General features: G+C 45.7%; 1 pseudogene; it reads right to left on the minus strand.

The window, feature by feature from the left end:
- Positions 1–717: 717 nt before the first annotated feature.
- On the minus strand, positions 718–817 carry LOC117311986 (U6 spliceosomal RNA; annotated as a pseudogene).
- Between the last annotated feature and the right edge of the window lie 9,463 nt (positions 818–10,280).

The following is a 10,280-nucleotide window of genomic DNA, read 5'->3' on the forward strand; positions in this document are numbered from 1 at the left end:
AACAGATGTGTGTTGAGTGGATTCATTTTCTGTGGCTGCTGTAACAAATCACCGCAAACTTAGTGGCTTCAACACAAATGCATTACCTTACACTTCCGCCGGTCAGAAGTCTAACATGGGTCTCGCTGCGCTAAAATCAAGGCATTGGCAGGGCTGTGATCCTTCTGGAGGCTCTGGGTAAGATCCATTTCCTTGCTGTTTCCAGCTTCTAGGGGCTGCCTGTGCGCCTTGGCGCATGGCCCCCTTCCTCCATCTTCAAAGATGGCAAAGATGAATCAAGTTCTGTCACATCACTCTGACCTCTTTTTCTGCCTCCCCATTCCACTTTTTAAAAAAAGAAATAAATTTATTTATTTTTGGCTGCATTGGGTCTTTGTTGCTGCACGCGGGCTTTCTCTAGTTGCGGCGAGCGGGGGCTACTCTTCGTTACAGTGCGCGGGCCTCTCATTGCGGTGACTTCTCTTGTTGCGGAGCACGGGCTCTAGGTGCGTGGGCTTCAGTAGTTGTGGCTCGCAGGCTCTAGAGCACGGGCTCAGTAGTTGTGGCGCACGGGCTTAGTTGCTCCGTGGCATGTGGGATCTTCCTGGACCAGGGCTCGAACCTGTGTCCCCTACATTCTTAACCACTGCGCCACAAGGGAAGTCCCCTCCCCGTTCCACTTTTAAGGACCTTTGTGGTTACACTGAGTCCACCAAGATAATCTCCCTATCATTTTTTTTTAATATGGAATGATGCACGTATTTGCGCGTCATCCTTGTGCAGGGGACATGCTAATCTCTGTATCCTTCCAATTTTAGTATACGTGCCGCTGAAGCAAGTGCTAATCTCCCTACCTTAAAGTCAGCTGAGTAGCATTCTTAATTCCTGATTCTCACTGGCGATTAGGGCATGGACATCTTTGGGGCGTTGTAATTCCATAAGGCACCCGGAACTAGCAACAGTGGGAAGATTTCGACAGGACTAAAGAGGATGGGAAGGGAGCAGAACTTGCTGACATCTGGAGCCGTGAAGAAGGGGCTCCTTGCAGGTTATGTGGCCACAGAGAAACCACCACTGCCCAACTGTGGTTGGGCAGGGAGGGAATAGGGACCCTCGTCTGTCTCCCACCTCTGATCTCCTGTCAGCCTTCCCCATCGGCAGAACCCACCAGAAGCCAAGGACATGGAAGCTGAGTGAAGCAATGTCCTCTTTTTTTGTGGCTATAGGAGGAAGCCCTGAATACACAGCTGCTCATAGGCAACACATATCCGGCCGGGGGCCTGGAATTACACTGGGTGCTGAGGACAGAGCCTAAAACAAGTTACTCCTGCACCCTATACCCTTTATCTGCTCCACTCTTCTCTGCCCACCACTTCCACCTTCCAACAAAACCCACAAGTGGGCTTATTAGTATTTATCTGGTTTATGTAAGCTTCCTGAAGGCAGAGATTCCTGTGTTTTGTTCATGGCTAAAACCCCACGGCTGAGAACACAGCACAGGGTAAGCATTCCGTAAGTGCGCGCACGTGTGTGTGTGTGTGTGTGTGTGTGTGTGTGTGTTTAATTGTGGTAAAATGTGCATAACAAAACTTATCACTTAACCATTTTGGGTTGTTTTGTTTTGTTTTGTTTTTTGCCATGCCACGTGGTATGCAGGATCTTAGTTCCCTGAGCAGGGATCAAACCCACGGCCCCTGCAGTGGGATCTGGAAGTCACAACAACTGGACCGCCAGGAAAGTCCCCATTTTAACAATTTTGAGGGGTACGATTCAGTGGTATTAAGTACAAGACTTTATTGTTTTTAATTGAATTGTATACTTTATTTTTAAAATTAATTTATTTATTTTTAATTTTATTTTAGCGGGGGGCTACTCTTTGATGCGGTGCATGGGCTTCTCATTGTGGTGGCTTCTTTTGCTGCGGAGCACGGGCTCTAGGCGCTCAGGCTTCAGTAGTTGTGGCACGTGGGCTCAGTAGTTGTAGCTGTGGCGCACGGGCTTAGTTGCTCCGTGGCATGTGGGATCTTCCCGGACCAGGGCTCAAACCTGTGTCCCCTGCATTGGTAGGCGGCTTCTTAACCACTACACCACCAGGGAAGTCCAAGTATGAGAATTTCTGTATGTATTAAACACTTACGTCCCCACTCATAAAATATCTGTAATTTTGTTCCTGGCTTATTTCACTTAATATAGTGTTTTCAAGTTTCATCCATGGTGTAGCATGTGCCAGAATTTCCTTCTTTTCTTTTTCTTTATGGCTGAATAATATTCCATTGTAGAATACACCACATTTTGTTTACCCACTCATCCATCGTTGGACACTTGGGTTGCTTCCCATCTCTTGGCTATTGTGAATAATGACGCTATGAACACAGATGTACAAACATCTCTCTGAGTCTGTGCTTTCTTTGTGTATACACTCAGAAATGCAATTGCTGGATCGTATGGTAATTCTTTTTTTTTTTTTTTTTTTGGTGGTATGTGGGCCTCTCACTGTTGTGGCCTCTCCCGTTGCGGAGCACAGGCTCCGGACACGCAGGCTCAGTGGCCACGGCTCACTGGGCCCAGCCGCTCTGCGGCATGTGGGATCTTCCCGGACCGGGGCACGAACCCGCATCCCCTGCATCGGCAGGCGGACTCTCAACCACTGCGCCACCAGGAAAGCCCCTGGTAATTCTTTTTGAGGAACCATTAAACCATAGCATGTTTTGAATTCAGTAATGAGATGGGTGTCAGGGGGCTGGAAGCAGAGTGGGGACTTGTCCTCAAAACCATTTTGTGCCTTTTCGATTTGGAACTATGTGAATGAATTACTTATTTTTTTAAAAAATCCAAAAAACAATTAAAAAGAAAAAAAAGGGTGGGAAAATTTTGTTTCCTGGAGACATTGAGACCACAAAATTGGATTTCACATAACTGTCCATTCACGGGGGAAGGGACAAATAAATTATAGCCTATTAATGTGTACAGTGCTGCATGACAGAGCAGTGAAACCAGGGAGAGAAACTCACATCAATATGGATGAAATTCATGAACAAAAATGCGGTGAACAACAAGAGAAGCCACCGCAATGAGAAGCCCATGCACTGCAATGAAGAGTAGCCCCCTGCTTGCCGCAACTAGAGAAAGCCCACGTGCAGCAACAGACACAATGCAGCCAAAAATAAATAAATAAATTTTAAAAAATTAATTAATTGGTAAAAGAAATAATGAGGGACTTCCCTGGTGGCACAGTGGTTAAGAGTCCACCTGCCAATGCAGGGGACATCGGTTCAATCCCTGCTTGGGGAAGATCCCACATGCCACGGTGCAACTAAGTCCATGCTCCACAACTACAGAGCCTGTGCTGTAGAGCCTGCGTGCCACAACTACTGAGCCCACGTGCTGCAACTACCGAAGCCCGCATGCCTAGAGTCCATGCTCTGCAACAAGAGAAGCCACCGCAATGAGAAGCCTGCGCGCTGCAGCAAAGAGTAGCCCCTGCTCCCCACAACTAGAGAAAAGCCCGTGCACAGCAACGAAGACACAACACAGCCAAGAATAAATAAATAAATAAATAAATAAATTAATTAAAAAATAAAATTAAAAAGAAATAATGAAATGAGGAGAAGAAGAAGAAAAAAGAAATGCGGTGAAGCAAGTTACGGGGCCCAGCAGATAGGTAGGAATTACATCAAGTTCAAGGACAGCCTTCTCCTCCAGACCTTTGCCTCAGCTGTTCCCCCTGCTTGGTACACCCTGCCCCTGACATCCTTGTGTCTCCACCTCAGCTCCTGCAGATCAGAAAGATGGTCCCAGGCCACCCGATCTCCAGTGACGTCATCTCCTTCCTTTGCTTTTTCTATATCGTATCACTATCTGTCACACTATATATTTTTACTTGTTTATCCTTGTTCTCGGCTGTCGTCCCATCTAGAATGTCACGCCACAAGTGCAGGGAATTTTATCTGTTCTCTTCCCTGCTGTGTTGCCAGGACCTAGAACAAGGCCGAGCATAAAGTAGGTGCTCAAGAGATATGTATTGACTAAATGAAAAGTGGCCCTTACTCATTGCTTAGGGGGTGGAAGGGACAGCAACTACTTCCCTCCAGGGATGGAAATGGAGAGTGGAACTCTGAGATCCTCCACGGTATTTAGGCTGGTTTTGTTTTGTTTTGCTTTTTACCTCAGTGGAGGGCACACAGACAATTTTTTTAGATTTTTAGAAAATTGAGAGGGAATTCCCTGACAGTCCAGTGGTTAGGACTCTGTGCTTTCACTGACGAGGGCGCGGGTTCAATTCCTGGTCAGGGAAGATCCCGCAAGCCCTGCGGCGCAGCCCCCCCCCAAAAAAAGAGAATTGAGGTATAATTGACATATAATATTATGTTAGTTTCAGGAACAACATAATGATTTGATGTTTGTATACACTGTGAAATGATCACCACTATAAGTCCAATTCACATCCATCACCATACATAGTTACAAAAACTTTTTTCTTGTGATGAGAACTTTTAAGATCTACCATCTTAGCAGCTTTCAGTTATACAATACTGTATTATTAGTCACCATGCTGTACGTTACATCCCCAGGACTTATTTATTTTATAACTGGAAATTTGTACGTTTTGACCACCTTCGTCCATTTCACTAACCTCACTTCCCCCTGATTTTTTAAACATTGTGGTTAAAATACACATAACAAAAAATTTCACGTTTAAATCATTTTTAAGTTTCTAGTTCAGGGGCACTAAGTACATTCACATTGTTGCGCAACCCCCACCACCGTCCATCTCCAGAACTTTCTCATCTCCCCAGACTGAAACTCTGTTCCTGTTAAACACTGACTCTCCCTCCCGCTCCTGAAACCCCTGGCCCCCACCATTCTACTTTCTGTCTCCTCTAGGGACCGCCTATAAAGTGGAAACATACAATATTTGTCTTCTTGTATCTGGCTTCTTGCACTTAATATGTTTTCTTTTTTTTTAATATTTATTTAGTTATTTGGCTGCGCCAGGTCTTAGCTGCGGCCCACAGGATCTTCATTAGAGACATGCGGGATCTTCAGTTGCGCATGCGGGATCTAATTCCCTGACCAGGGATCGAACTCGGGCCCTGGGCACTGGGAGTGCAGAGTCTTTTTTTTTTTTTTTTTGGCGGTACGCGGGCCTCTCACTGTTGTGGCCTCTCCCGTTGCGGAGCACAGGCTCCGGACGCGCAGGCTCAGCGGCCGTGGCTCACGGGCCCAGCCGCTCCGCAGCATGTGGAATCTTCCCGGACCGGGGCATGAACCCGTGTCCCCTGCATCGGCAGGCGGACTCTCAACCACTGCGCCACCAGGGAAGCCCGAGACAGAGTCTTAACCACTGAACCACCAGGGAAGTTCCAGCACTTGACAGGTTTTCAAGTTTCATGCCCACTGTAGCATGTGTCAGAACTTCATTCCAGGACCCCCCCCATGGATACCGAACTCTGCAGATGCTCAAGTCCCTTATATAAAATGGCATAGTATTTGCATATAACCTATGCACATCCTCCTGTACACTTCAAATCATCTCTAGATTACTTACAACACCTAATACAATGTAAATGCTATGTAAATAATTGTCAGTGTATGGCAAATTCAAGTCTTTGCTTTTTTGTGGAATTTCCTTTTCTTTTGATTATTCTCCATCCATGGTTGGTTAAATCCGGGATTCAGAACCCGTGGATACAAAGGGTCAAATGTATTCCATTGTACGGCTATATTACATTTTGTTTGTTCATTTCTCTGTTGATGGACACTGGGTTTGTTTCCGTCTGGTGCCTAGGTGATGTTTTTATTTATCTCGACACCTTTTTGGATGCCTGAAATATTTCATATTAAAACAATTCCGGGACAACATTGTAAAGCAACCATACTCCGATAAAAATTAATTAAAAACAAAACACAACAGTTCTGGGGAATTCCCTGGCGGTCCAGTGGTTAGGACTCCAAGCTTTCACTGCCGAAGGACGGGTTCGATCCTTGGTCAGGGAACTAAGATCCCACAAGCGGCGAGGCACAGCAAAAAAAAAAAAAAAAAAAAAAAAAAAACCACCAAATAGATCTATACACAGTGGAAAAGAAAGATATCTAAGAAATATTGTGAAATAAAAAAGATAATACCAGTTGCTCTGCGCCTGGTTCTTTATGTATATTAATTCATTTGATGATCCTGACACACACCTCTGAGTTTGGGACTCCAATTAGCCCCATTTTTTAGAAGAAGAAACTGAGGTATGGTGAGGTTGAGGGATGGCTTGGGATCACACTGGTCTTCTGGCTCCAGCCTTCATGTGTGTAACTCCTCTGTTTCCTCTGGAGTTCAGCACAGAATGTGCTTGTCTGTGGCTACTTATGAGAATGTTCTAGAGGCCATGTGTTCACACACATACAAGGGAAGGATTCCCAACCAACCTCATAGCTGTTTTGGGGAGGGGACTGACTGTTTCCTGAACCCTCCCATTCAAAAGGACACAAAGAGATTTTTGTTTTAATTTAGCAGCCTTGACTTTTCCCTGGTTTGGCGGGAGCTCTAGGGAGGCCCCAGCAGGCCTCTCAGAGTCTGGGGAATTCCCCAATTCGAGCTTCCTCCTAAAAAAAAAAACCACTGGAGCAGGGTGACCAGTAGTCTCAGTGTGCCCAGGACTGTCCCAATTTTAACCTGGAAAGTCCCTTGCCTGGGAAACCCCCTCGGTCCTAGGCAAACCCCCATGGTTGGTGGGGTAACCCGGAGCCTCCCTGCTGGGGCTGGACCCCAGCTGAGATGTAGGAGTTCAGGAAAGAGGACTCAGGCCTGGGGGGCAGCACATGAGCCTTCCCAGTGGCCTCCATGTCCTATTTTTTCTCCGGCTGTCAAGTGGGGTACTCGTTCCACTTGAAAAGAACCTGAGAGGGCTCAGAGAATTCTCAACTGAAGAATGAGTTGAATTCTCAACTCAAGAGAATTCTCTCTCAAGAATGCCTGGGCCCAGACAGCATCCAGCCTAGAAAAATGTGAACTATTATTAGAGTTTATTATTATGACTGGGTTTATTACCCTTATTGTTATTATTAATCACTCTGACACTTCCTGTCGGTCCCTCCTCGGGTGGTAGACAGCAGGTCCCAGGCCCAGCCCATCCTCTGTAGTCTGGCCTCCAGGCCCAGCGAGGCCAACCGACCTCATCCAGGCTGGCTGTTGAAGAATCTGGCACACTTGGTTTCCTGCTGCTGCGGTCCTAGTGGCAAAGAGGAAGCTGAGGCCGGAAGGCCATGGCCAGCCCTTCCGCAGCAGAGCAGGACAGTAGCCCCGGCCTAGATCATTCACTCCACCAGCTTCTTGGAACCTACTGGGTGCCAGACACAATTCCAGGCACTGAGGACACAGTGGAGAACCCTTGTGGAGCTGACATTCTAGAATGGAAGCCAGGCATTAAAACCAGTGCTCAAAGAGACTTCCAGTGGAATGTCAGACTGTCATAAAGGTTGCTAAGAAAAATATAGCAGGTGAAGGGGACAGGAAGATGGACTTGCTGATTCAGAATCAGGAGCTTCTGGGGAGTGGTGAGGGTTTATTTCTTGGCCTGGGTATTTGGTTTGTTCTATTATTGTTGTTTCTTTAAAACTGGGCACGGGTGAAGCTCATGAAAGTTTTTTTTTTCTTTTTATATTTTAAAATATTTATTTATTTATTTGGCTGCACCGGGTCCTGGTTGCCACATTCGGGATCTTCGTTGAGGCATGCAGGATCTTTAGTTGCAGCATGTGAACTCTTAGTTGCAGCATGTGGGATCTAGTTCCCTGACCAGGGATTGAACCCGGGCCCCCTGCGTTGGGAGTGGGGAGTCTTAGCCACTGGACCACCAGGGAAGTCCCTTAAATTTTTATTTTATATTGGAGTCTAGCTGATTAACAGTGTTGTGTTAGTTTCAGGTGTACAGCAAAGTGATTCAGTTATACATATACGTGTATTTATTCTTTTCCAAATTCTCTTCCCATGTAGGTTATTACACAATATTGAGCAGAGCTCCCTAAGCTACACAGTAGGTCCTTGTTGGTTATCTACTTTAAATATAACAGCGTGTACACGTCATTCCCAAACTCCCAGTCTATCCCTCCCCGCAACCCTCCCCCCCCATAACCATAAGTTCGTTCTCTAAGTCTGTGAGTCTGTTTCTGTTCTGTAAATAAGTTTATTTGTATCATTTTTTTTTAGATTCCTCCTATAAGTGATATCATATGGTATTTGTCTTTTTCTATCTGACTTACTTCACTTAGTTTGACAATCTCCAGGGCCATCCATGAGTCACATCATTAGCATAAACTCAGGTATGGCTGCTCAGGCTTAGACCGAAAAACAAAACATGTTTTTCTCATCTCTCACCTCTGTCACTCAGGAAATTCCAAGGGTCTTAGGAGCTCTGAGCCAGGAACCAGGAACTAAACCCAAATACTATAACAAAACATGATGCTATCAGCTCTTTCGCTCAACAAGTTTCAAGAGTTTTCGAAGTTCTGTGCCAGGAATCAGGGGTGAAGAACAAATATATATTTCTTGTTATATCACAATATCACACGTAGAAGGGCCAACTCCTTCAGACAAGTGTATTGATGGGGTCAAAGTTCTCAGGGTCATCTGTGTCTGCCCAACATTTCCATTCCAAACCTCTCCAGTCAGTGCCCTTACCTTAGCATAAGAGACCCTGAGCATTTAAATGGTTTCACAATTCTGTAACCCACACAATCAGGCTCTGGGCCCGATCCCCCATATCTATAAAGGATAGGAGATTGTGCTCAGATGCTCACAGATGCCCTGTGGGTGATGCAGGGAGGATAGACAAGGAGGTGGGGGTGGGCAGGGGCAAGGGGAGGAGCCTCAGACCAGGATAGAAGCAACTGCATTGGTCCAGGCAAATGATGATGGGGGCTGGACCAGGAGGGGTGAGATTTTGCTGATGAACCAAAGGTTGGTGTGAGACAAATGTGAGATTTTTTTTCCTGAGATTCTCTGAAATTTTTTTCCTTGAGCTAACCAATATTTCTATATTTCTCTTGAGTCTTCCCATAGGTGGGCTGAGCAGGCACAGGGAAATATAACACATTCTCTTTATTCTATATATTTCATTCTGTTATGAAATATAGACACTCTGGAGATGTCTCCATATCAGTACAGAGCTCCTCTTTTTTTTTTTTCCCCAGTTGCAAATTATTCCCTTGTCAGGATGCATCACTGTTGATTCCCCAGTTCCCAAGTTCCTAGCACTCACTACCCTCCAGGTGCTAGGCTAAGTCTCTGTCTACAACTTCACATTGAATCTCCATAGCTGCCCTGTGAAGAAGAGTCTGTTTTTCCCCACATTTTCTCAGACTAAGATGAGTAGCCACATGCCCTTGGCCACAGCAGTTATGGCTCCACCTTCAGAAATAAACCTGATTCTGCTCTTTTGTGCTGGGCAACTAACTAACCTCGGAAAGTTACTCAGCCTCTGTTAAAGAAAAAAATGACTCTGACACTTGTTAAAAACTGTCGACTGAAAAAAAACAAAAGCATGACCTAAAAGTTGAGAGTTATAGTTTATTCAGCAGACAAAACTGAGAATTAAGTCTGGGACACAGCATCTCAGATAACTCTGAGAGATTGCTCTGAAGAGGCAAGTGGGGATCCAGGATATACAGGAGTTTTTGCATCAAAGACCAGGTAGTCGGAACATCAAAAGATTATTGTTAATTAAAGAAAACCAGCTATCTCAAGTTAAGGAATTTACTACTTTTCTATGTATGGGAAGATGCAAGAGTCTGGGCTCACTGAAGTCGTTCCTTTGATAGGCACCTCAGCTATCTAGGGCCAGTATCCTGGGCTTTCTCATCCGGAGTCTCCTCAGGGTGCATCATTGCGGGGGTTGGGGGGTGTGGTGTGCTGTGGCTGATGGCTTGATGCTGGGCATCCTCTTTCTATCTTGAGTTCCCTCCAGGGTCACCATCTGGGGGGCTGTAATGTGACGGCTTGATGGCTACAACATCCTTTGTTTATTGATATGGCAGGCAATATTTTTCATTCACAGAACAGTAAGGAAGACTTTATTCAGGACTATTGTGATAGGCGGATTGCAAAAGGGGAGAGCATTGGGCTCAACTCTGAATGCAGCAAAGACAGCTGGGGACTGACAGCCAGAGCAGAGTGGTGAGGTCCATGGAGACATTGAGGGTAGGGGGATTCTTGCTAAAGAGAGGCCAAGGATGTATACATCAATGGTGGGGAATGAGAAACTTGTTCAGATATCGAGGGTTGGGGGATGACTTAGAAGGATTCTTTGCTTAGA

The sequence above is a fragment of the Tursiops truncatus genome, chromosome 3, assembly GCF_011762595.2.
Source record: "Tursiops truncatus isolate mTurTru1 chromosome 3, mTurTru1.mat.Y, whole genome shotgun sequence".
NCBI classification, from domain to species: Eukaryota; Metazoa; Chordata; class Mammalia; order Artiodactyla; family Delphinidae; genus Tursiops; species Tursiops truncatus.